We start from the raw sequence: 27,080 nt of genomic DNA, 5'->3' as shown, positions 1-27,080 counted from the left end.
CCTTTAATTAGTAAATGAATGCATACGCATGGTTTCTATATACATAACTGGTGTATTATGTTCTTACTGATATGAGATGCGTCAATTAAAGAATGACATTGAACAGCGACCTAATCTTCTAACAGTTCAGTCGGGAGTATATTGCTACTCGTACGTTACATTCGTAACAGAGATGGTTCAGTATCGTCAGCACAGTACGTGAAGAAAAAAAATAAATCCGTGTAAGGAGATCATACACACTTTTGAAAATGAAACTATTGTACAGGGTGATCCAAAAAGAATACCACAACTTTAAAAATGTGTATTTAATGAAAGAAACATAATATAACCTTCTGTTATACATCATTACAAAGAGTATTTAAAAAGGTTTTTTTTCACTCAAAAACAAGTTCAGAGCTGTTCAATATGGCCCCCTCCAGACACACGAGCAATATCAACCCGATACTCCAACTCGTTCCACACTCTCTGTAGCATATCAGGCGTAAGAGTTTGGATAGCTGCTGTTATTTCTCGTTTCAAATCATCAATGGTGGCTGGGAGAGGTGGCCGAAACACCATATCCTTAACATACCCCCATAAGAAAAAATCGCAGGGGGTAAGATCAGGGCTTCTTGGAGGCCAGTGATGACGTGCTCTGTCACGGGCTGCCTGGCGGCCGATCCATCGCCTCGGGTAGTTGACGTTCAGGTAGTTACGGACAGATAAGTGCCAATGTGGTGGCGCTCCATCCTGCTGAAATATGAATTGTTGTGCTTCTTGTTCGAGCTGAGGGAACAGCCAATTCTCTAACATCTCCAGATACTGTAGTCCAGTTACAGTAGCACCTTCGAAGAAAAAGGGACCAAAAACTTTATTGGCTGAAATGGCGAACAAATGTACAACTAAATGAAACTTTATAGCTCCCTTAATTCGCCGACAGATAGTGCTTAGCTCTGTCTTTTGTCGTTGTAGAGTTTTAAATTCCTAAAGTTGTGGTATTCTTTTTGAATTACCCTGTATTTCTTAAACAATGCACACATGTTGTTCGACAGCTAACTGGCAACCATTTCAAACAGTTGCCTGTGGGTCGAAGAAGGTATCATTGAGTAACGTGCTCTTTTGAGTCTCTGAGGTCCGTTCCTTTTGTCTACGTGTATCGATTATATTTTATCTGTATCCTTGCAACTATCTTACATTCATAGCATCCAGTCACATCGAAGCAATAGTCCTAAAAGTATCTTTTCTGATATATTAGGCGTGGAAGGTGACCTCTGGCAAGAATCGAAATTGGCACATGACCAATATCCCAAACTCAACCGAAAGCAATCACGGGTGATCCTCATATCACACCCGAAGAAGGTTATACATTTACGTGGACTAGTTCCTCCCACGTCCGTTGCTATTGTTATGACGGAATTTACGTGGGGAGTTTATTTACATTTTGCTTTCTTTATTTAATATTACTGTTTTATGTTACTTGCAATTCGTGAATTTGTACGTATGTAAGTGTTGTGCATGTATATTTTTATTTTATGGGTGTTATACCCAGAAGATTAGCATCTGCGTAAAATCGGAGGTGCCGAAACTTGAAGAAAGGCGGTAGGAGAAGCGAGGAAAAAAAGATGTCGACGTGAGATTTTATGGTGTAGAACGTACGAAAAAGAGTAGTTAGTGAGAAGGGCGAATACAGGTGGAGAAAAGAACGTGTGAGTCCAAGTGATTAAATCTGTTGGGATTCTGCTAGCGATTTATGATCATAGAGGCGCTAGTGTGTAAGCTATAAATGACGGAAGAATGTAGCTTTTACTGAATCACGGTGAGGGATGATTGTTTACTACATCACATTTCTTGTGAAGGCATAGCACTTCTAATTACTACAATTCCAACTTTTCTGCTTTACAGAGGATCGCACCCCTGCAGTTACTTATCGGGCGTTGCGATCAAGTGTGACTGAAATTCGGCGGTTGTGTGTCAGTTGAAAAATTTGTCCATTCTGAATATATCTTCATATACTGCTTCTAATTTATTTATGCTTTACAGCAACGCTGTTTCATTCAAGCCAGTTTGTCGCACAAGAGCGTTAATGATCATTTTCGTGCAAATTCACATGAAATCCAGGAAGGCGCCATGCCATCTTAGCAAAATCAGCGAAGGAAGGGATTCAGAGACTGCATCATCCCCACGTAGGAGAGACTTCTTTGCGTATATCTTTGGGCATCGAGAAGCATTACGAGTAAAAGCGAACAAAACAGTGTCGCGTGTACAAAGTAATAATCAAAATAAAATTTAGAAACTTCCGTCTCTTACGTAAAGAGTTAGAAGCAAACTCACAAGCGAAATTAATATTAAAGAAAAATTAGAGTTATTAACTGCCACGATGCCTCGTAGATGACGACACTCTAAAGAAGGTTTTGTAATCTGCAGTAAATTGATTAACGACATCTAATACTACAATTTAAGATACTATTTTATTAAGTTTATAGGTGTCCTATGTAGTGTACATGTCTCAATATTGTATCTGCATTGCGAAAGTGGTTTCGCCACCGAAGTGAAGTTAAGTAGCGGAAGAACGTTAGTAAGGAGGTAAATTGAAATATGAACTCCAATATAGTTGTAGTACCAAAGTGAGCAACAGTAAAATATTCCAAAAGATTCTTGGATGAGAGTCTAAATTGCGAAAAACGAACTGTCAGGGAATGCAGAATATTTCTCTCTTGCCTGTACGAAAGCCAACATTTTGGAAAAATTTTGCCATCTAAAAATAAAAGCAAAGACTAGTACATCTTTAGCCCTAGGGAATCGTTACTACAGTGGCGCTGAACAGCACGACACAAATAGCTAAATCTCAAGATGGTTCGGTCTAGCCGTGAGTGTTTGCTTAAGATACGTGTACGACTATCGGTTGTTTGATCACTTCAGTCCTACTTACTTGGAATCGAGACGACAGTATAGGCTACACGATTTTCATACGATCCGTTCTTCATCGGTTTCTTAGCCCTCTGCACCTATCGTCGCGCGTCATTTACCTGCAATCATTTAGTAACAGCAACGTAAAATCTGATACGGACAGCATTTTAGCAGTACCTATGTACAACTGCGTAGCTTTCTTCAGCTCCTTCTCCAAATCATGCAAACATATGGGACAACGTATTCACTAACGTGCCTCTTCTACTACCACGCTGCATCCAAGAGGAGAGTAAAGCTTTATCTACACTATGTAATCAAATGTATCCGGACATATGGCTGACAATGACTTACAAGTTCGTGGCGCCCTCCATCGCTAATGCTGGAATTCAATATCGTGTTCGCCCACCCTTCGCGTTGATGACAGCTTCCACTCTCGCAGGCATACGTTCAATCAGGTGCTGGAAGGTTTCTTGAGGAATGTCATCCCATTCTTCACGGAGTGCTGCACTGAGGAGAGGTATCGATGTCGGTTGGTGAGGCATAGCACGAAGTTGGCGTTCCAAAACATACCAAAGGTGTTCCGTAGGATTCAGGTGAGGACTCTGTGCAGGCCAGTCCATTACAGGGATGTTATTGTCGTGTAACCACTCCGCCACAGGCCGTGCATTATAAACAGGTGTTTGATAGTGTTGAAAGATGCAATCGCCATCACCGAATTTCTCTTCAACAGTGGGAAGCAAGAAGGTGCTTAAAACAGCAATGTGAGCCTGTGTTGTGATAGTGCCATGCAAAACAACGAGAGGTGCAAGCCCCCTCAATGAAAAACACGACTACACCATAACACCACCGCCACCGAATTTTACTGGTGGCATTAAACACGTTGGCAGATGACGTTCACCGGGCATTCGCCATACCCACACCCTGCCACCGGATCGCCACATTGTGTACCGTGATTCGTCACTCCACACAAAATTTTTCCACTATTCAATCATCCAATGTTTACGCTCCTTACACCAAGTAAGGCGTCGTTTGGCATTTACCGGCGTGATGTGTGGCTTATAATCAGCCGCTCAACCATGAAATCCAAATTTTTGTCACCTCCCGCCTAACTATCACAGTACTCGCAGTGGATTCTGATGCAGTTTGGAATTCCTGTGTGATGGTCTGGATAGATGTCTGCCTACTACACATTACGATCCTCTTCAACTCTCGGCTGTCTCTGTCAGTCAGCAGGACTGTGTGGCCGAGCGGTTCTAGGCACTACAGTCTGGACCCGCGCGACCGCTACGGCTGCAGGTTCGAATCCTGCCTCGGGCATGGATGTGTGTGATGTCCTTAGGTTAGGTAGGTTTAAGTAGTTCTAAGGTTCTAGGGGACTGATGACCTCAGAAGTTAAGTCCCATAGTGCTCAGAGCCATTTGAACCATCTGTCAGTCAACAAACGAGGTCGGCCTGTACGCTTTTGTGCTGTAAGTGTCTCTTCACGTTTCCACTTCACTATCACATCGGAAACAGTGGACCCAGGGATATTTAAGTGTGTGGAAATCTCGCGTGCAGACGTGTGACACAAGTGACACCCAGTTACCTGACCACGTTCGAAGTCCGTGAGTTCTGCTGAGCGCCTCATTCGGCTTTCTCACTACGTCTAATGTTTACTGAGGTGGCTGATGCGGGGTACCTGGCAGTAGGAGGCACCACAATGCACCTAATATGAAAAATGTATGTTTTTTGGGGTGTCCGGATACTTTTGATCACATAGTGGATGAGGGTGTAGTTTCTCTTGTGGTAGGATCGAAATGTTTCCTCATGTTCAACAATGAGCCACTATATCAGTCACAATATCAATACTGTCCTAGTTTTCGTCATCACTTTCTATTTCCTTTTTCCATTTCAGACACTTATGTAGTTTTACTCTATTATTTGTCCCTCTTCTCTGTATAAGTTAATCTCTTCTCCAGATTTGATTTGTCACACTGTTAGTATGACATAGTCTCCTATTATCTACATCTACATGATTAATTTGCAATGTATAGTTAAGTGCATGGCAGAGGGTTCATCGAACCACCTTAAAGGTATTTCTCTTCCATTCCACCTTCGAATAGCGCACGACCAAACGAATACTTGAACCTATCCGAGCGTATTCTGATTTCTCTTACTGTATTATGATGAGTACATCTCCCTGTGTAGATGGGCACCAACAAAATATTTTCGAATTCGGAGAAGAAAGTTGGTGGTTGATATTTCATGAGAAGATCCATTCTCAACCACAAAAGCCATTGTTTTAATTATTGCCACCCAATTCCTATCTTATATCCCCACCTCCCTGTTTCGCTTTAATACAAAACGAACTGCTCTTCATTGAACCTTTCGATATCCGCCATCAGTCCAGTCTGGTTCGAATCCTACACCGCACAACACTCCGGAAGAGGACGGCGAAACGTAGCGTAGGCAGGGTCTCTAATACACCCGTCGCATTTTCTAGGTATTCTGCCAAAAATTCGTAGTCTTTGGTTCACTTTCCCCATAAAATTGTCTATATGATCTTTACAGTTTAAGTTATTCGTAATTGTAATCCCTGAGTATTTAGCTGAATTGACATCCTTTAGATATGTGTGACTTATCCCTGTAAGAGAAATTTAGCGGATTTCTTTCTGCACAGATGTGGATGATATGCTGTCTCTTTGCCTTAGAAGACAACGAAAACATAAAAGCAAGAAATGCAAAAGATACATCATAATGTCTTCGCACTTTCCATTATTTAGAGTCAATAGCCACTTTTCGCACCATAAAAATCATTTTGCAATTGGTTTTTGTCTTGTGTTGACTTTAAAAGACGGTAAATGACAGCATCATCCGCAAACAGTCGTTCTTGTTGTCTCCTGAGTCGTTTATATACATTAGGAACAGCAGCCGGCCTCGGACGCTTCCTTGGGGAACGCCAGATATTACTTCTGTTTTACTCGATGACTTTCCATCAATTACTACGGACTGTGACCTTTCTGACAGGAAATCACGAGACCTGTCGCAAAACTGAGATGATACTCCATAGGCACACAATTTGATTACAAATCACTTGGCAAGAACGGTGTCAGAAGCCTTCTGGAAATCTAAAAATATGGAATCAATTTGTTTGCCCTTATGGATAGCATCATCACTTCGTGAGAATAATATCTTCTTAATCGATGTAGCCTATTTTTTTCAGTAAATAGTTATCGTCATTTTTTCCGTTTTCCTTTGTTCCTTAATTGCTTGAAAATTCAGGGAGGTATGTGCCGTCTTTGCAACTAAATGAAAGGCAGTTTATTTCAGTTTATTTTTTGCCATATGCGTTTCGCTTTCCAGGTTAAAAAATGGTTCAAATGGCTCTGAGCACTATGGGACTTAACATATGAGGTCATCAATCCCCTAGAACTTAGAACTACTTACACCTAACTAATCTAAGGACATCACACACGTCCATGCCCGAAGCAGGATTAGAACTTGCGACCGTAGCGGTCGCGCGGTTCCAGACTGAAGCGCCTTACACTCGGCCACAGCGGTCGGTTTTCCAGGTTATAAACAACTTTTGCAGCGCAAGTTTCGTCAGGTTAAGCTATCGTTACAATGTATAAACGGACACTTCCAACACATAATGAGTGCAAGTCAGCTGTTGTAATAAATGTCGGTGAAAAAACGCCGGAAATCGGTTATTTGGAGTATGGGGACCGAGTAAACGCATCTCCAGAACCACACACATGGACTAGCAACATTGGAAATCGTAAGTAACACCATCGATAATTTAACTTCCCGAAATTTGTGCTACAAAAATTTGTTCTAACCTAGAAAACAAACCTGATAAAAAGTAAAGTAGTATCATACTTATAATTTGTAACGTTTATTATATATATATAAACAAACCTGTGAGGCAGGCGACAGAAGATACATCATAAATAAAATAAGCGAAACGAATATGGAAAAACACAAATTCCTTTCATTACGTTGCAAAGACGGAACATATCTCCATGAAAATAGTTCTTTTCAGGATGTTCATAAGGTTCGAACACAGTATATGTTCCAAAATCCTGCTGCATATCAACGTTGGAGATATGGATCTATAATTCAACGGATTACTAGTGTTTTCTTTTTTGAGTATTGGTATGATCTGTGTAACTTTCCAGTCTTTATATACGGTTCTTTCGACGAGAGAGTGGTTTTATATGACTGCTAGGTATGAAGCTGTAGTATCAGCTTACTCTGAAAGGAATCTATCTGGTATATAATCTGGACCGGAGGCCTTTTCTTCATTTATTTATTTAAGCCTCTACGCTGCACCGAGGATATCTACATATGAGTTACTCATTTTGTCAGCGGTTCTTGATTCTGGAATATTTACTTCGTCTTCCTTGGTGAACGAATGTCAGAAAACGGTGTTTAGTAACTCTGTTTCAGTGGAATTGTCATCAAAACCATTACTATTCCTATCGACCATTGAAGGTATTGGTTGCATCTTGCCGCTGGAGTACTTTACATATGACCAGAATCTTTTTGGGTTTTCTACCAGATTTCGAGGCGTAGTGTCATTTTGCAAACTTTAAAAGCATTTCAAATTGAAGTTCACGCAATAGGGAATGTGTAAGTATTATGAAAAATGAAGTCAATGTAATAATATTAGGAACGGAATTCCTGTACTACAAATAGTTTTATTATTATTATTATGTAGAACTCCTATGCAATTCAATGTTAACTGTAAACATAATCTCTAAGTATGCTTGTTAGGTGTATGACCCAACGTAGTAATCCTAATCCTCTGACATAGAATAAAGGCGCAATTAAGTAAAAATAGTGAGCAATACAGTAGTCTTAATGTTTTAATTATCACCTCGCAAACATGAAGCCACCACCACGAAACTAGTTGATGATGTTAATCGTCTACATATTTGTCTTTCAATCCGACATATTTTTCGAAATATTAGATGACTTAGAGGAAACGTCCTCAGCAGAAGTCTGCGTTTTGGCTCTTGGGGAAACATTCAGCATCGAAAATCGCCTGTTCGTTATTCTGAAAATCCAATCAAAGAGGAAAAATTCACTGTGTGTCATGCCAGGAGAATGCAGGAGGTGCGGCAAAATTTAATAGCCTACAGAAGTAGCCTGTGTTGACTGTTTCCTATTTGGGATAAGATGGGTAGTTGTCGAGGAGCAAATAGGTGTCTAGTGCTGTGTAAATGCATTATTCTCATATCTGGATTACGACTCTTCATCTTGACAGCCCACCGAAGACTCCTTATAAGATTTCGGTAGTATGCCCTTATGACGATTTGTCCCTTACGAGAATAATCTGTTATCAGCACATCATGGCAGTCCCAAAAATACTCACCAAATCGCCCGAGCTTCACTTTTTCGTCGGCGGTGAGTCCGCGTGTTTCAACCGCTTGCTTTGCAGTTTGTCTCAGAGGAATATTCATAAACCCAACACTCGTCGATGGTGATTAGTCATATGGACTGGTCTGACATAGCTGCAGCATTTCTACCGCTGTCTCGATTCAGTGGGATTTTTGAATGAGTATGAGCATTCACAGAACACAGCTGCCGGTGACTTTCGTCGCATTCAAAATGTTATGAAAGATCGCATAAATTCTTCACGGAGTTCTCTTCACATTACATTTGACAATCTCGAGCTTTCGATGACTTCCACTATCGTTATTATCAGGAGAGTAGATTTCAGTAGACCGTTAGGAACTTTAGTTGGCTGCATTATGTCACGGAAACTTCACGAAGTCCAGGAACTTCCATATGCCACCAGAGATTAAGTCGATGTCTGTGACTGAAGAATATTGGTACAGATCCTGATTTCGTTAGAGTGCGGAAATGTCCACAGAGAACATAGGAGTCGTGGAAAGCTAGAGACTGACGAATCTATTGTTTCAGGAACTCTGTGAAGAATTTATTCAAAATTGTCGCCGCGAAAAAACTACGATCTCATAAAAGATTTGGAAAACTGAGCCTTGACTGATATTATTTTTCCTACTGTTGCCTCGATTGTGATACTGTAATGTTAGAGCACCGAGGCTTCCACGTCTCTTGTGACACCCTGATTCTTCACAGAGACATGATCCCTCACTTCTATCTTCGCCATTGAGACTTGTTTGTCCACGCTGGAAGCGTACGTAACTACTGCGTCGGACGATGAGTATCACGATGCGTTACTGCTATACAGTTCCACCAACTCAGCATGGATCTTGCAACGTTGTTCACATTTGTAGGCAGAAAATGAATTAGCCGGTAATGCTCCTCTTTATCATTTTGTTTTTGCTACTCTACTAGCGTGCTGTGATAATGTGGCACAGCGATTTCAGTGTATGAAGGACTGAAGGCATGAAATTCGATATAAACTAAAAATTGATCCTGTAGGGGAGACCAGGGCAGGTTGACCCACTTTTCTTAATTTTTTTTCAGCGTTCATTTTAAATGTTTCCATTGATATTTTAATGTGGAAACTTTGGTACCGTTTTTTGGCACATTTACAGCTAACTAATTAAAACTTCTCACTGTTTGTTTTGGAAATAATAGTACGGTAATAGCACCTGAGTCTACCTACCTCACCCACGGAGTAGTTGTCCTACGTGATTTTATCATTTACAGCATTGGTTATTTACTTGGAAACATGTCGAATTTAATACTCACGGTTTATCTTAACACAAATTATGTTATACTGTTATAGTAAGTTTGACGGAAAAGGATATCCAAAACTTTTCTCAGTCTTCATTTGAAAGGCCAATACGACCTTCACATATAAAAAAGTCCTTTTAGCCTTTTTAACACATAATAGATGTCCCCACCGCTTACATCTCATACATTGAATCCATTCATCACCTAGTTTTCTGTAAGAAAATTGTTTAAGACACCTCAGTCACATGACATCTTCATCCTCATCTTCTTCATCTTGAAGAACCCTCTTACGAAAGTCTACTTTCTTTCTACGCTTTATTTGAATTTTATCGCGTTAATTAGCTTGAAACAGCCAATGTTCTTTATAAAGTATGTTTGTACTTAGAACTTTCATAATTGTGTTTAAAGCATTTACTTTCTCTTCTGTGAGAGTTGTTCACGTTGTGTCAATGGTAATCTCAAAGCTGCTTCAGAAATACTGTCTCTCTCAGTTTCCTTTTCATAATTTCGAACGATCCTAAACACAAAACGGCAGAATGACAGCCGGCCGTTGTGGCCGAGCTGTTCTCGGCGCTTCAGTAAGGAACCGCGCTGCTGCTACGGTCGCAGGTTCGAATCCTGCCTCGGGCATGGATACGTGTGCTGTCCTTAGGTTAGTTAGGTGTAAATAGCTCTAAGTATAGGGGACTGATGGCCTCAGATGTTAAGTCCCTTAGCACTCAGAGCCATTTGAACCATTTTTGAGCAGAATGACGACGAATAAAAATTTGATTTCTTTCGAAGCAGATTTAATACTTGAAAATTTACGTCTTTTTCAAATGTATAGCTGAATGCAGGACGCAATTTGCTTACGTAAAAATTCCATTGTATGTGGTCTAGACTTTGACTACGTTTGACCTATTAAAGTTAATGGAATTGCTTCCTTAGAAAAAGACAATGAGACAGTTTGGCCATATGGGCCAATGAGCCCCTACTTAAAGTGGACCATTGTGCGCCGTCACCATATGAAATTATTTTCGTTCGTTTACGTAAATGTTGCAAATATTATTGTCATACACAGCGTCAAAATAAGCGTTATTTTGTAGATTTTAATCTTTTTACTTGGTTGGTTACTAAGAGCGTTGTCTCGGAGTGCACAACAAAGTATCTTAGGTAAGCAAGAGTTACTTTCACTGTCAAGGAAATATCAAATTGGGGTCCCTGCTCGCTCGACAGTCTAACTGCACCGACGTGTTTGTGGAAAGCTGACGGTATTGTTGCCACCAACTTCCATGCTCGGAGACGTATCTAACTGCAGTTTAACGGAATAATACCAAATGGCCATCGTGCCTCTGTGACCAGTCTGCCTTGGTCTCTTCCAGCTACGCTTTTGCTAGATGGTAGTACCTTTGCGAGATTATAATTAAAACTTTATGATTACGTCTTTAAATGTAGTATTTTTACTGGACGGATAAAACTACGAGGGTGAGTCAAATGAAACCTTAAATTTGTAATAACAAATCGAAATTTCGCGCCGTTATCCTGTAAGTTGGTAGCCGTGCTACAAACAGCGTGCAGAATGGCCTGTAGGTGGCAGCATAGTGCAGATGCACACATACAGTCGCAGTATCAGTATAAAGATGGCCGCCCCAGTAGCGACTTGCACCAGGGAAGAACAGCGTTCTGTTATTCGGTTTTTGCGTAGTGAAGGTGTGAAAGGTATTGAAATTCATCGACGAATGAAGGTTCAGTACGGTGATGCATATTTGTCACAGCAGCAAGTATACTAATGGAGTAGGAAGTTCGCAAATGGTGTGACTTCAGTGGAAGATGCTCCTCGTCCAGATCAGGCACAACGAGTTGTGACTCCACACAACATTGCAGCAGTTGAAGCCACAGCGAAGGAAAACCGCCGAGTGACACTGAATGACATTGCAGCATGTGTGCAGATTAGTCATGGGTCAGCACATCACATTGTGCATGATGTGCTCCAGCTTCACAAAGTGTCTGCAAAATGGGTACCACGGCAGCTGACTCCTGAAATGAGAGAACGACGTGTTGTTGCTTGTGAAGAACTTTGACAGAGAAGGTGATGGCTTCCTTGCAGGAATCGTTACTGGGGACGAAACCTGGGTTCACTTCCACCAACCGGAAATGAAGAGAGCGAGCAAGGGATGGCGCCATTCCTCATCACCAAAACCAAAGAAGTTTCGAACAGGACCATCAGAAGGGAAGGTTATGCTGACTCTCTTTTGGGAGGAAAAAGGCGTCATTTTGGAGCATTACATGCTTAGAGGGACCACTGTCACCAGCGCATCATACACAGATCTCCTAAAAAATCATCTGTGGCCTGCAATCAAATCAGAGCGACGTGGATTGGTGTCAGCAGGTGTCCTTTTGAAACATGACAATCCAAGGCCCCACACTGCCCGTACAACAGTTGCAACAATCACAGACCTGCATTTTGAGTGTCTTCCTCATCCACCATACTCACCAGACCTTGCCCCAAGTGATTTCCATATGTTTGGACCACTCAGAGACGCAATGGGAGGAAATGAAAAGGTACACCACGCGGTGCATGAGTGGTTGCGCGGACTACCAAAAGAATTTTTTTCTAAACGAATTAATGCACTTTGTAAGCGCTGGAGGACTTACATTGAGCGTGGGGGAGATTATGCTTAAAAGTGATCAGCTTTGTACCACTTCTGCACAATAAATAATATTTAAAAAAATATTTAAAGTTTTCATTTGACTAACCCTCGTTATCATCACATGTATTTCGTTCACAGTACGCTTTGTGGCCCTTACTGGACGGAAAAGTAAGGATAATTGTACATTGCGAGACAGTAATGGTAAGCCTAATTTGGCATCAGTTCCGTCCGGGGGCTGGGAGCTGCGCAAGTTAATGAGGCACCCACTGCCACTTGCCGGCAGTGGTGCGGTCCTGTTGCCCCCGCAGTTATTACTGTAAATTGCTGTCACGTTTGGAGTGTGTTGTTATTTACGAAGACGAGCAATTAATGAGGGAATACCCGCACGCAGAGCCGTCAACAGTGGAAGAGTCTGTAGCCTGCGAGGTGCGCCCAAACGTAGAACTTGTTATTTTAATTAGCCGCTTACATCGCACGCGCGACGTGGCGGCCGGCACGTCCTTACTTCGCTGTCGCCCACGCTTTGTTTGTGTCTCACTGCCCTCCATACACATTAAAGACCCGTTCACCGTGTCGATGGCCGCCAGGAAAACGTATGATTCCAAATTAGTCCCAAAGCGAGTTCGAGCTGTCAGACTGCTTGCGGGACACGCTAACTGTGTTACATCCTTGGTGATTTCTGTTTCGTCTGTATTTATCTTCTACGTACACTATGTGATCAAAAGTAACCGGACAAATATTAGTGGAAATTAGGATGGAGTGTGTCCACCCGTGACCATTGTGACAGCTTGAACTCTGCTGGGGAAACTTCAGTGAGCTGTCTGAATGTCTGCAGCAACGCCACCCCATTCTTCTTCTACCAGATGAGGTAGTGATGTTGGACGCAGGGGTCTGGAGTGAAGCGGATGTTCTAACTCATCCAAAAAGTACATTCAATGTATTCGCAGTATTCAGCTGTTTAATGGAATGACGACAATGAAATTTTGTGCCGGACCTGGACACGAACCCGGATATTCCGCTTACCACGAGCGGTCGCCTTAACATTTGGCTTTCCCAGCGCGACTCACGGCCAGACCCAAATTTCCATATGTCGTCAACCGTGTGTCTACATCCTATACTCGTACAAAATGTTATGTATCGACTTGTAATTCGATACTATCGGCTTCTTTCTCTTTGCTATTGACATTATCTTAATTTTTTCACATATAGTGAGAGCTACCATTCATTACAACAAGTTTACGTTTTAGAATTAATTTAATACCTTCAGCTACTGACGGGTGTTGATATATATCAACGGGGACAGGTGAAAATGTGTGCCCCGACCGGGACTCGAACCCGGGATCTACTGCTTACATGGCAGACGCTCTATCCACCTGAACCACGGAGTGCACAGAGGATAGTGCAACTGCAGGGACTATCTCGCGCACGCCTCCCGCGAGACCCACATTCTCACCTTGTATGTCCACACACTACATTCGTACTGTCCCACCCCAACACACTCGTTACTCGTGGAAGACATTCTTACCAAGTTCCGTAAGAGTTCGGGGAATATATGTGCATCCGCACAGAAGAAGAAGGTCATGGCTGGTATTGCCAGAACTATATACTTTTATGAATATGGGTCTTACGGGACTTGGTAAGAATGTTTTCCACGAGTAATGAGGGTGTTGGGGTGGGACACTACGAATGTAATGTGTGGACATACAAGGTGAGAATGTGGGTCTCGCGGGAGGCGTGCGCGAGATAGTCCCTGCAGTTGCACTATCCTCTGTGCACTCGGTGGTTCAGATGGATAGAGCGTCTGCCGTGTAAGCAGGAGATCCGGGTTCGAGTCCCGGTCGAGGCACACATGTTTACCTGTCCCGGTTGATACATATCAACGCCCGTCAGCAGCTGAAGGTATTAAATTAATTCTAATTTGGTTCTAGATGACTGCAGGTCATCAATGGTTTCTGTTCTTTCGGACATGTCCGAAAGAACAGACACCATATCCATATAAGCATAAATTTACATTTTGTTAAAGTCTTTGTGCAATTCCTTATGATCGTCCAACGACGATACTTCTTGAACACAAGAGCATCATCAGTCATCAATTTTATGGTGCTGCTGATGGTGTCTGTTAAATAGCTTGTATGTTACGTTGAAGATGCAGTCGCACTAATGCGAGGACCCCTACGTTCGGCGTCAACGTGCAATAACAACAAACAGACGGCAGGTGGCAACACTAACAATGGAGGGTATATAAGGCGTGTAGGGAGACCGCCGGAAGGAGTGTAGTCGTCATATTGCGGAAAACGCAGCGACTTATCTGACATCCATAAGCGCATGATCATTGACTTTAGTGACAAGGCTGGAAGAATTTCCGAAATGGCTAATTTAGTAAACTGAATTGTTTGTGACACGTCATGATTAGAGTACACCATGGCAAAATGACGCTATCCAAAAGCGGCGCCAAAGTAATTGTGGTGTACCACGGTCCCTGACAACGGGGGCGAACGATGGCAACAACGATGTATGCAGGCAAATAGCTACGGCTGTTAAGCAAGTGGCTGCCCAGACGAACCGGATTGGTATCAACAGTGTCTCCTCAACGACTGTTCAGTGAACGTTGCTGCGTATAGGTCTTCACAGCAGGCGCTTGGTTCAACCACCCATGCTGATTGCTGTTCATCGACGACGAAGGCTGGTATTTGCACGCCAATACCGCAACTGGACGTGATGATGATGATGTTTGGTTTTTGGGGCGCTCAACTGCGTGGTCATCAGCACCCATACAAAGGCCCTATTTTTTTTCACATTCCAATTTTTTACACATTCCAATCGAGCCAATGTTACGAACGATCATGATGAAATGATGAGAACAACACAAACACCCTGTCTTCTGGCAGAGAAAAACCCCAACCCAGTCGGGAATCGAACCCGGGACTCCATGATCCAGAGGCAGCAACGCTAGCCACTAGACCACGAGCTGCGGACGGAACTGGACATACACTGAGAGGGGAAAGGTGACCTTTTCAGATTAATCACGTTTCATGTTGGTGTGTACGGTGTGAAACGTCTGAAAGCAAATACCCAGGAACAATCGTCGGTAGAGTCCATGCCGGAGGGCAGTTCCTGGGTGTTCTCGTCATTTTTGGAGGCACAGTGGACCAACACAATTAAGTATCTATCCTTCGGGACCATATCACAGTTCGGTTTTCCTCGTCATTACGGCATCAACCAGCAGAACAGTGCAATGTGTTAGACAGCTCTTAATGTACGTGCGGGTTTCGAAGAGCACCAGGATGAGTTTACCATACTTCGCTTTCCAACCATACTCTCCGCATTTAAACCGAATCGAGAATCTTTGGGACCACCTCGATCGGGCCGTTCGCTTGACGGATCCTCAACCGAGAAACGTACCGCAGATGGCTACTGCACTGGAGTCATCGTGGCTCCACATCCCTGTTGGTGGCTTCCAGAGCCTCACTGAGTCTCTTCCTACACGTGTCGCAGTGGTCTATGCAGCAAATATGGTTGTTCAGGAGCCGCGCGGATCGTAACAAGACGCCGAAGACCGCGCGGCTACCCCGCGCGGCTTTGTGAGAAGAGAATGTTTCGAGGCTCAATACAGAATCTGCTCGCTATTAACTCATTTGAATAATGATATAGTCAGTCTACTCATACTCCCCATTAGTTAACCTTTGTATGCGTTTCGCAATTTATATTAAACCATGCACTGTTTCATTGTTTTGAATTTCGGCTATCAGCGTGCTACGTAGCCTCTGGACACAACTAATACCTGTATCGTTGTGACTTACTCACTTTTCTGCGATTAGTTTTACGAATTTACATTTAAACATTCTTTATAATCATTCTCCTTGCCATGCAGTTTCCTGTTTAAGCGAATTAAACCGATTTGTACGAGTACTCAACAGTTAGTACACGATAACTTAATCTGAAACGTGTTACTTGGCAATCTCAAGTGGTGGAATTTTCCGATTTTCCCCTTGTAATTCACGTCAGCAATAGTAGTAATCAGAAGGACTATTATACTTCACATTTGTGTGCGTGTTTTCAGCAGAAAAGGTGGGTTTTGGTGCTGACACAAGGTTACAGAGACGCAGCGCTCTGTTCTACAAAAATGGTCTTTGTTTGATGCATCATGTTTCGTGTATTACTCCAACAAACTGGAGCACATCCCCATTACACTGCAAGTTGCTACAAGCCACACTATTTAAACACTTTTATGATTGGTGTGATATCGGAAATAATTTCAAAAAAAAAAAAATAAAATAAAAAAATAGGTTCAAATGGCTCTGAGCACTATGTGACTTAACTTCTGAGGTCATCCGTCCCCTAGAAACTTAGAACTACTTAAACCTAGCTAACCTAAGGACATCATACACATCCATGCCCGAGGCAGGATTCGAACCTTCGACCGTAGCGGTCGCGCGGTTCCAGACTGTAGCGCCTAGAATCACTCAACCACTCGACCACTCCGGCCGGCTATAATTTCTCACATAACATAACATAAATTCACTTTTCGGTTTGCTATGCCCACTATACATCGTTCCACCAAGAAAGTAAGTGTTAATTCCTAGGTAATTTTCTATGAGCTTTTTGGAGGAAGATTACATTCTTAAATATAATTCGTGGGTGGAAATTTGCTATATGATACGATATAACTTTTAAATCAGGGCATATTTGGATTTGCTTTCACAGATACGAAATCCAAATTCAGGTCACAGCCACAACCTTACAAGCTTTTCTGAGCACCTTAATTTGCAGCCTACAGATATCTCTTTAATGACTTCATCGGCAAAAAACCACACAACCACATGTCTGCGTTATGTTTTATACAGGGTGGAAACATCACATGAATTAAGAAAACAGATTTGCGAATGAGAAATCCTCTTCCATTTTTGTTGCTTGTCTAGTTGTTTACGTAATAACTAAAGTCAGATTTTGTATGTAGGAACGATCTTCGGAAACAGCCTGTGGCCGGAACAGACAGCAATGCGCTGGTGCCGGAAGAAGCACGCGCGAAGCAAACATTCAACGCAAACTGTGCCGCATTCGCTCGACTTCTTTCAACAAGCAGAGCTGTCCGGCCAAGCCCAGAGGAGGCACAGTGTTCCCACTCGGTCCACTGCTCAAACACTTTGAACATTTTACAACAAACGAGCGTCGTTTAGATTGACAGTTCCTTAAACCTTCCATCATGTGGTCATTTTACTCACGGATTTTCCTCCTTCTTGTTTTTTAGCTATACAATAGTAGCAATAGCTCTGTAAATATTGATTTCTTTGTAAAATGATACACAACTTTTCGATTCTTTTCAACATTATTTTTATGTTATTCACTTTTATTTATACGCCAAAAAGTCACCGTACATAGCAATACCTGGGCACTGCATCGTGGGCTTCATTAGAGATGGATTTCAAGCTCGGGGTGAAGAAATATGGGAAAGGAAGCGAGCAGTGTTTTTTAAACGGAACCAACCTGGCATTCGCCTTAAGCGACTTAGGGAAAGGACTGAAGATCTAAATCTAGGGGTCCTCTCGAATGCGGTTTCTGTATCTAACCACTGTTCTGCCTCGCTGGTTAGACGCCTGGTGTCGAAAGCATTAGACTGCCAGATTCTGCAGGACGCGAACTCGATCAGCAGCCGTCATTGTTCTGCCGCTGTCAAGTCAGTGTTTGGCTCCACTGCTAGCCTGGTATGAGTGGTTTCTTGTGAAATACAGAAATAAGGGCAAGTCTCTCACACAGCATTTCCGAGCTGCAGCGCCAAGCGTGCGCCTGTTTACAGGCCCAGAATATCCCGGCCAGCTGCTGGCTTAGGCCGCTTGCCAAGCCGCGCCTCCGAGGTGGTACCACGCCACCTCAGGAGACCTCTCCGTGGTGACACTGCTTTCTACCAAGGATCAGTGGTTGGTGTACCCAAAAAACTTGTGCCAGGAAAAAATGAGATTTTGGGAAAATCATTTCTGTATTTTAAAAATGTCAACATGAAAACACCATAAAGCGGATATACGGATAGGACTTTATTGTAAACTGGTTTTGATGAGGTGACCATCATCTGATCAATCAATACGTAGACGGAAGAGCATGAATAGTGCTTAGTACAAACTGCTGATGCAACTACACCCGTTATGTGGTGCTGTGGTGAGAATAGTCAGATAAGTCATTAATATGACAATTAGTTTTACAGGAAATTCCTTGAGATAGCTTTTCGTCAGAATGGGTGTGGTCGCTCTACAGATTGACAGATTGAATCATAAATATAAGCGAAAACTGCGGCGGCTGAAAGTATACGATACTTGTTATACGGAGTTCGGCAATGTTTGTGATGGTTTGTGGCTGGATGCCCTTCCTGACATCAACACTCCCTTCCTCCGCTCCCCTCCCCCCCCCCCCCCCACTCTCTCTCCTCCCCAAACTGGGACGGTTTCTGTGTACACCAACAGTCTGCTTCTAGAGAAAATCTCCTATTCCAGTGTAAGGAAGTTTTATAAGTGTTTGCGTAGCGTGTACTGAGGCTAGAAATGGGTACAAGCCCGTTATTTACCTAGTTGGATGTGGGGAACCGCCTAAAAACCACGTCAAGGTTCGCCGGTCAACAGCCCTTGTCGTTAACCCAGGAGGTGCATTCGGTCCGAGGCAGGCTTGCCTCCCCGAATCCCGGAAGCGGAGCGTTAACGCTGGTGGTTTTTAGGTGTGTGGCTGAAAGTGTATGATGAGAGAAGCAAACAAGAGGCCTTAAAACGAACAGTATGCGGGATAATGTGATTACGAGCCGCGGCTGACATATTGTCGTAGTTAGCACAAATCTACCCACAAATCTGCTTTCAATTTAATCCCCATCTGCTGATCGTTTCAATCACGTAATTCTAGACCCCCCTAGATTAGATGGTAGATGAAGTTAAGGTCGGTCCTTTGAGCAGGGTTGCCCCGCATATTCATTTGCATTTCTTCCACCCGGGATGCAGTGGCCCATGATTTTGCGCACAGTCTTGTTATCTTCGTAATACACGAAACATCATATTCCAAACACCTGCGGCTATGCGAGGTGATGCAGTAGTTAGGCCAATGGACTCAGATTCGGAAGAACCGGAATTCAAACTCCAGTCCGGTCTTTCTGATTTAGGTATTCCGTGGTTTCCGTAAATAGTTTGTGCCGCTAATATCTCTCTGAGAAGACATATTACACACCTTTCTCTTTACGGGACATCAAAAACTGTTATTCATCATCAATGACAAATTCTGCTGAAGTTGTATAAATTATTTCTTTCTGAAAAGGAAAGCACAACTCGGTTTCAGAACATGTATCCCATCTTCAGGTGGGTCGCAAAAATATAAATCAATAATAGTACCTGTCCACGTGGTTAAGAAAATCAAAGCTAAACAGAACCAACATAAATGATTAGAAAAAAAACCGCCTATACGTGTGTGTCGACAAATGATCCATAACTGAGACTAAAATATATTAAAATAGGATTTTTATGAATTTCTGTTGGTTCCGTTTAGCTTTGACATTCTTATCCATGTGGGTAGATATTATTATTGATTTATAATTTTTCAGATGCACCTGCAGTTAGGATACATGTTCTGAAACCAGGTTGTGCTTTCCTTTTTAGAAATAAATAATTAGACGACTGTATCGGGTTTTATCATTGAAGACGTATTTCCTTCATCGTCGTTATCCAATCCTATCATATGCTCCATCCGGAAGACAGAATACTAGAGACGTTTTCTCCGGCAGAAAGCTCACCATTGATCTCAACGTTTTCATAAACAACTTTGTAGGCTTTGGCACTGACTAAGACTAATAATCTTATATCAGACTAGGAGAAGGAAGGAATGAAATAAAGAAAAAATGAAAGAAGGAAGAACATTAGGGTTTAACATTCCTGAGGACAAACTCGGATGGAGGACAAATGGGGAAGAAGAGGATCTTCCTAGCATTTGTCTTAAACGACTTAGAGAAATTACGGAAAACCTAAATGTGGATTTTCAGTTATGAATTTGAACCGCCATCCTCCTGAATAAGATATCAGTGTCTTACCAACGCGTCACGTCGCCCGTGCTCTCCACTAATCAACGTGTCTGGCTCCTTATGACTTTTTATTGTCCCCTAAAAAGAGAAAGGACGTGGAAGGCAAACACTTCCAGAAGTAGAGAAATCTGTTACGGTACCGTGCGGTAAATCTTCAGCTTACTTCAAAAACCGATGGGACAAAAACTGGGAGTATTACATTAGTTCCAATCGACGCTATTTTGAAGGTGATGCAACTTTGTTAATGTTCTGTCAATGTAAAATGTTGTTTGAATAATTCTCATTCCTTTTTGCTTGCTGCTGTTGGTACATGATTAACTAGTCGGTTGAACACGATTAGAACCCATCATAACTGTGAGAAACTACTTCTTTCTACACAACGATCGTTGATTACGGGTTTGGGTTTGACTTGACTGTTGAAAGATGTTCGGAAGTGTTGAATGACAGGTAACATGTTACAAATAAAGCTGCATACTATTTTACTAACGGGTGTATGCTATTTTAAGTTATTATATTCTGGAGCAAGAAATTTTAACATTTACAGTTCATTTGTGGTAGCCAATAGATATATAACAACCCAGACTGCCCCCCTTGGAGAAAAGGATATTCCAGAGAACGGCTTACCCACAGACTGAGAGATATTTTCCCGAATGAAACTATCATTCTGTACCAGAACACACTTTATACTCAAACATTTGAGAAATTAAGCATGTACTCTGCTACTGTTTTTTTTTTTCAATTACCGATATTGTGGTGTCGTAAGCACGGAATGCATCATCAAGCAGCAACACAGGCGTCGATAGGTCGACAACCTACTCGATAGGCGGCGTATAACACAGCGATTGCCGCAGTCGCAGCGGTGGCGCCGCCAGAGAAGTGGTATACGCCGGCGCCACAGCAGAGTGGGCGGTTCCAGATCGGCCCGACTACCTAGAGGACCGCCTTCTACTTGAGTACTTCTCACTGCATCGTCTGCTTCTACAGAATCCACGCCAGCCCTTCTTCAGCGAACGTTCTAGTGGGACAAGAACTGTTTACTATCCAGCCTTAGCTTCTGGATAGTAGTTGAACTTCAGGATCTGCTGCCTGGGCCGATTTGTACAAAGTTGAGTATTCGTCAATAAAATGTGTATGTTCTTGTCACTAATCATTAACAGTGTTCCAGTTTCTCCTCTCATAGTGTTTCCCTCAGCGCACTATAAATGCTTGAGGGTGGTGATGTGTAAAATCTCCTTCTGTGGTTGTATCAAAAGTACGTTACAAAAGGTATAGTATGGAGTTTTAATTTTAATGACATTTCATTACAGTACAGTTTCCAGTACAGAGTGTAAGTTTAGTTCTAGAAAAATGATGATCTTCTAAGAAAGGACACTTGAAATCCAAAGTGAGGGCGTACGTAGTCAGCCAGGCGTGGAGCTCCTGAACATTAGGACAGCAACTCAGACAACGAATAATCTGTGCTCTGAAATCTCGTCTTGTCACTCCAGGAAAAAAGTAAATATGGAAGAAGAGCAAAAGTTCCGTACTGGAACTGAGCAGTTTGCTGGTGTGACGCTGTGACTGGGATCATAATGAGAGGTTTTTCCCCGCCATACTAGCAGCAACAGCAACACGTGAACGAAGCGCCAGTGTCTGTGGACCACATCTTCCCATCGGTCCCCGTTAGTGACGCAGTCCAGCCATCTATATATGAGGAAAAGTAACACCACAGCTGTATCTTGAGAATGTATTTATTCTATCACACGACTAGTTTCGGCGACACATTACCGCCATCCTCTGCTCCTCTTTACCACAGAACAATAACACGATGCCAATATTTGAAGACTAAACAACTATAAAACAACGAACACATAAAATTATGGTACTCTAACGTACTAAATGATAGTTAATTGAAACCCTCAGCTGCCGAGAGGTGTTGTTGATATACCTCGATGGAGACAGCTGAAAATGTGTGCCCCGACCGGGACTCGAACCCGGGATCTCCTGCTTACGTGGCAGACGCTTTACCCATCTGAGCCACCGAGGACACAGATGAAAAGGGTGACTGCAGCGACTTATGCCTTGCACGCTTCCCGTTAGACCCACATTTTCAACGCTCCACTATCTACATACGTAATGTTCCTAATAGATATTTGCCCATTGACATTCATCTGCGCGAATGCGCACAGGTTGCCCGAACTCTTACTGGAATCGTCACCTTAGTGTGCGCGAGTAATCAGTGGATGGGCAGATACCTAATTGGAACATTACGTATGTAGATAGTGGAGAGTTGAGAATGTGGGTCTCACGGGAAGCGTGCAAGGGACAAGTCGCTCAGATGGATAAAGCGTCTGCCATGTAAGCAGGAGAGCCCGGGTTCGAGTCCCGATCGGGGCACACATTTTAAGCTTTCCCCGTTGATGTATATCAACGCCCGTCAGCAGCTATCGGTATTGATTTAATTGTAATTTCATTCTAGAGAGCTGCACAGTCACCAGTAGCATCTGTTCTTTCGGACTGAGCATTGCATAACACTGACCTCTTCGTTCACACAAAAGAGGGCGCTGTTGATCCTGCGTGCACGCCATCACTCTGTCATTTAAATCACTTATGATTCCGCTGTTCAACACGTCCCCTTATAGTGGCGTGCTGCAGACCATTACTTCTGAATGTTTTAGTTTTTACAAACGGTAGTGTATTGTCTCACCATCGTTCTTAATTTCGGGATATTAGGTTTAATCATCCCATATGCACCGCCATTTGTTTCCGACATCTGTCGCTTTCGCGTAATAGTATGAGCGAAAGAATCAGAATCTGGCTCCTCGTTGTTTCGTCTCGCCACTGGGTAGCCATGGAGCGCAAGTCTCTGATCGTAGCGGTGAGAACACCAGTCATTTCGCAAGGAGAGTACCTGGAACTCTTGCCTGTAGATAATGGGGCTACGGAGCGGAGCGGCAGCAACTGTACTCGGCGATTCCGTGTCGCAGGCCGTCATTACCATTCCAGTCGAGTTGAGATCCGCAGCATACGGGCAAGCGGCTTGCGCGAGCGACCCAGATTCGGACGTGGGCCAGCTCGCGGCGGCGGAGGCGCGTGTGAAGGCAGCTCAGCACTGCTAATGCGTTGCTGCGCAGACGCGCTGTCAGGGAAATGCAGCAGCGAGACGGATGCGGGCGCTGTCCGCCTGGACCCGCCCAAGGCCGCCCGACTTGCGTCTCCGGCCTCGACCTGCATTCAGGCCGCGGGATCGCTTTTCCGGCAGATTAACTGACCTCGCTCAATGTTCAGCTCCTTTTAGACGTCCCGTAGGACTACATAACGCGGATAAAAATCATGTTTCCCAATCGGACGGGGAGGCAAAGCACACAGATCAGAGAACGTGGGGCGGACGGTTCTAATTGCTTCCCTGACTGCATCCGAATGACTTCCAGACGAGCCGGCCGAAGTGGCCGTGCGGTTAAAGCCGCTGCAGTCTGGAACCGCAAGACCGCTACGGTCGCAGGTTCGAATGGCTCTGAGCACTATGGGACTTAACATCTGTGGTCATCAGTCCCCTAGAACTTAGGACTACTTAAACCTAACTAACCTAAGGACATCACACACATCCATGCCCGAGGCAGGATTCGAACCTGTGAAACGTACCCTTTGAACAATTTATACAGGACTGTGCTTAAACTGACACACAATATTTTGTTAGCGCAACGCAATCTGACTTTCAAAATTCCCTACAAAAGAATGGGCCCTGACTAACATTAACCTATACCTTTCACAAATCACTTACCTCACAAAAATCTTCGCTGCTCAAGCTACTGCAATACAGCGAGCGCCACTACTGCCAGCTAAATAAAAGATTCAAACTATGGAAGGCACTAACTACTGATAGGGATAGTTAGCAAATGAAAGATATTAATAGAGAACAAACAATGTATTTACCTTAATATCATCACAAGTCATAATATATATATCAGTTCATGACAAATTACAAAACTCCGCCATCTCTCTCCCAACATCCACCACTGCTGGCGGCTCACCTCCAACTGCGCAACGCTACGCGCTGTTCACAGCCAGCTGCCTAACACTACAATGGCGAGTATTACAACAATGCAAAGCAGCCACAGACTGCACACAGCACAGCCAGTGATTGTCATACAGAGGTGGCGTTACCAATAAAAAAACCTAAACAGCCTACTTACATAGAGAAAACATAAACAGCCTACTTACATAGCCCCCATGCTCCCCACAAAAAATTTTATAAAATATTTTTGGGCAGTGGCCAATAATGATTTGATTAAATTTTTTCACCATCGTAATTACAATAACAAAGAAATCAAATGCACACACTTATTGATATTATGTTGGTCAAAAGCTCAAATTTTCTCACAGTCCATAAAGACAGTCCTAATCGTACATAACAGGAGAATAGCAGTGTTTTTCTCAAAGTCTGAGCAGTAAAAGAAAATGCACACAGAAGTAGTGGATTTCCATGCAGTCTTGAAGAAGTAGCGTTGTCCTTCCAATGGAAAGACAGCGCTGACTCTCAACATGCATGCAGGTAATGGGCCACAACAGAGCAAACCCACAGCAGAGTTCATTCGACGTTTTGAAGAATATTGTTAGGTAGGTCATCACAGAGCAGACCCACTGTAGTCCTGGTAGAGATTGTGGTATTGGTGGGCCACCAGAGGTGCAGACCCACTGCAGTCCTACTTGTGCACTCACAAAGTTTCTGGAATTGTCCTTAGATCCAGCAATGCTGTTATCCAGTCCCTTGCTGAATTACCAACACACGTGCAAACACTATCAGTCCCTACTTCTCACATATTGTCCATATACTATGACCAACAGAAACGTGTGCAGTGAAATGTAACTAACAAGTTAATAATGTCATGAACTGGTGACAATTACAATTTTATAACATAAGAATAGAATTACAAAGGTACAAAATACATCATTAAAAACATAACAATACAGATAACATTTGTAGTAAAACAGGCGTTACAAAAGAATAGAAATAAACATATACATCAGTGTTACAAAAATAGTGACATAAGTACATACATAAAATAATGAGAATAGTTTTCGAAACATTAATTTCACACATGAACATTGAAACAGAACAGAATTGTAAACAACTTTACAAAGAAAATAACATATTATTCCCCACATCCACCACTGCTGGCGGCTCACCTCCAACTGCGCAACGCTACGCGCTGTTCACAGCCAGCTGCCTAACACTACAATGGCGAGTATTACAACAATGCAAAGCAGCCACAGACTGCACACAGCACAGCCAGTGATTGTCATACAGAGGTGGCGTTATCAATAAAAAAACCTAAACAGCCTACTTACATAGAGAAAACATAAACAGCCTACTTACACCTGCGACCGTAGCAGTCGCGCGGTTCCGGACTGAGCGCCTGAACCGCTAGACCACCGCGGCCAGCTCGCAGGTTCGAATCCTGCCTCGGGCATGGATGTTTGTGATGTCCTTAGGTTAGTTAGGTTTAACTAGTTCTAAGTTCTAGGGGACTAATGACCTCAGCAGTTGAGTCCCATAGTGCTCAGAGCCATTTTTGGACTTCCAGACGAATGAATCCAATCCACTAAACAACTAGACATCTCCCCACTCTCCACCCTTTCCCTGACGTACATTCTATCCGTATTAATAATCAATAAAAACCTACATGGATACTCTGCAAATTACATTCAAGTGCCTGGCAGAGGGTTCATGGAACCACCTTCACAATTCTCTGTTATTCCAGTCTCGTATAGCACGGGGAAAGAATGAACACCTATATCATTCTGTACGAGCTCTGATTTCCCTTATTTTATCGTGGTGATCGTTCTTCCCTACGTAGGTCGTTGTCAACAAAATATTTTCGCATTCGGAGGACAAAGTTGGTGATTGGACTTTCGTGAGAAGATTCCGTCGCAGCGTAAAACTCCTTTCTTTTAATGATTTCTAGCCCAAATCCTGCATCACTCCCTCCCATATTTCGTGATAATACAAAACATGCTGCCTTTCTTTGAACTTTTTCGATGTGCTCCGTCAGTCCTATCTGGTAAGAATCCCACACCGCGCAGCAGTATTCTAAAAGAGGACGGAAAAGCGTACTGTAGGCAGTCTCCTTAGTAGACCTGTTACATTTTCCAAGTCTCCTGCCCATAAAACGCAGTCTTTGGTTAGCCTTCCTCACAACATTTTCTGTGTGTCCCTTCCAAGTTAAGTTGTTCGTAATTGTAATGCCTAGGTATTTAGTTGAATTTAAGGCTTTTAGAATAGACTGATTTATCGTGTAACCGAAATTTAACGAGTTCCTTTTAGTACTCATGTGGATGACCAGACACTTTTCGTTATTTAGAGTCAACTGCCACTTTTCGCACCATTCAGATACCTCTTCTAAATAGTTTTGCAGTTTGTTTTGATCTTCTGATGGCTTTATTAGTCGTTGAACGACAGCGTCATTTGCAAACATCCGAAGACGGCTGCTTAGATTGTCTGCAAAATCGTTAATATAGATAAGGATCAGCAAAGGGCCTATAACATTACTGTGGGGAACGCCAGAAATCATTTCTGTTTTACTCGATGACTTTCCATTACTTACCTCTCTAACAGGAAATTACGAATCCAGTCACATAACTGAGACGATATCCCATAAGCACGCAATTTCACTACAAGCCGCTTGTGTGGTAAAGTGTCAAAAGCCTTCCGGAAATCCAGAAATACGGAATCGATTTGAAATCCCTTGTCAATAGCACTCAATATTTCACGTGAATTAAGAGCTAGTTGTGTTTCACAGGAACGATGTTTTCTAAAACCATGTTGACTGTGTGTCAACAGACCGTTTTCTTCGAGGTAATTTATAATGTTCGAACACAATATATGTTCTAAAATC

General features: G+C 42.9%; 1 protein-coding gene and 2 non-coding genes across 4 annotated transcripts in view; 1 reads left to right on the top strand and 2 right to left on the bottom strand.

Annotated features, from left to right (window-relative positions):
• LOC124795452 (nocturnin) overlaps positions 1-27,080 on the bottom strand; it is a 384,759-nt gene that overhangs the window by 262,953 nt on the left and 94,726 nt on the right. The window lies entirely within an intron of this gene.
• Trnat-ugu lies at positions 13,937-14,010 on the top strand. Its single transcript has one exon. It is a non-coding gene; the product is annotated as a tRNA-Thr (tRNA).
• Trnat-cgu lies at positions 22,158-22,231 on the bottom strand. Its single transcript has one exon. It is a non-coding gene; the product is annotated as a tRNA-Thr (tRNA).

The sequence above is a fragment of the Schistocerca piceifrons genome, chromosome 4 (assembly GCF_021461385.2).
Source record: "Schistocerca piceifrons isolate TAMUIC-IGC-003096 chromosome 4, iqSchPice1.1, whole genome shotgun sequence".
Taxonomy (NCBI): Eukaryota; Metazoa; Arthropoda; class Insecta; order Orthoptera; family Acrididae; genus Schistocerca; species Schistocerca piceifrons.
Note: the sequence above shows the minus strand (reverse complement) of the source record. Positions and strands in the feature narration are given on the sequence as shown.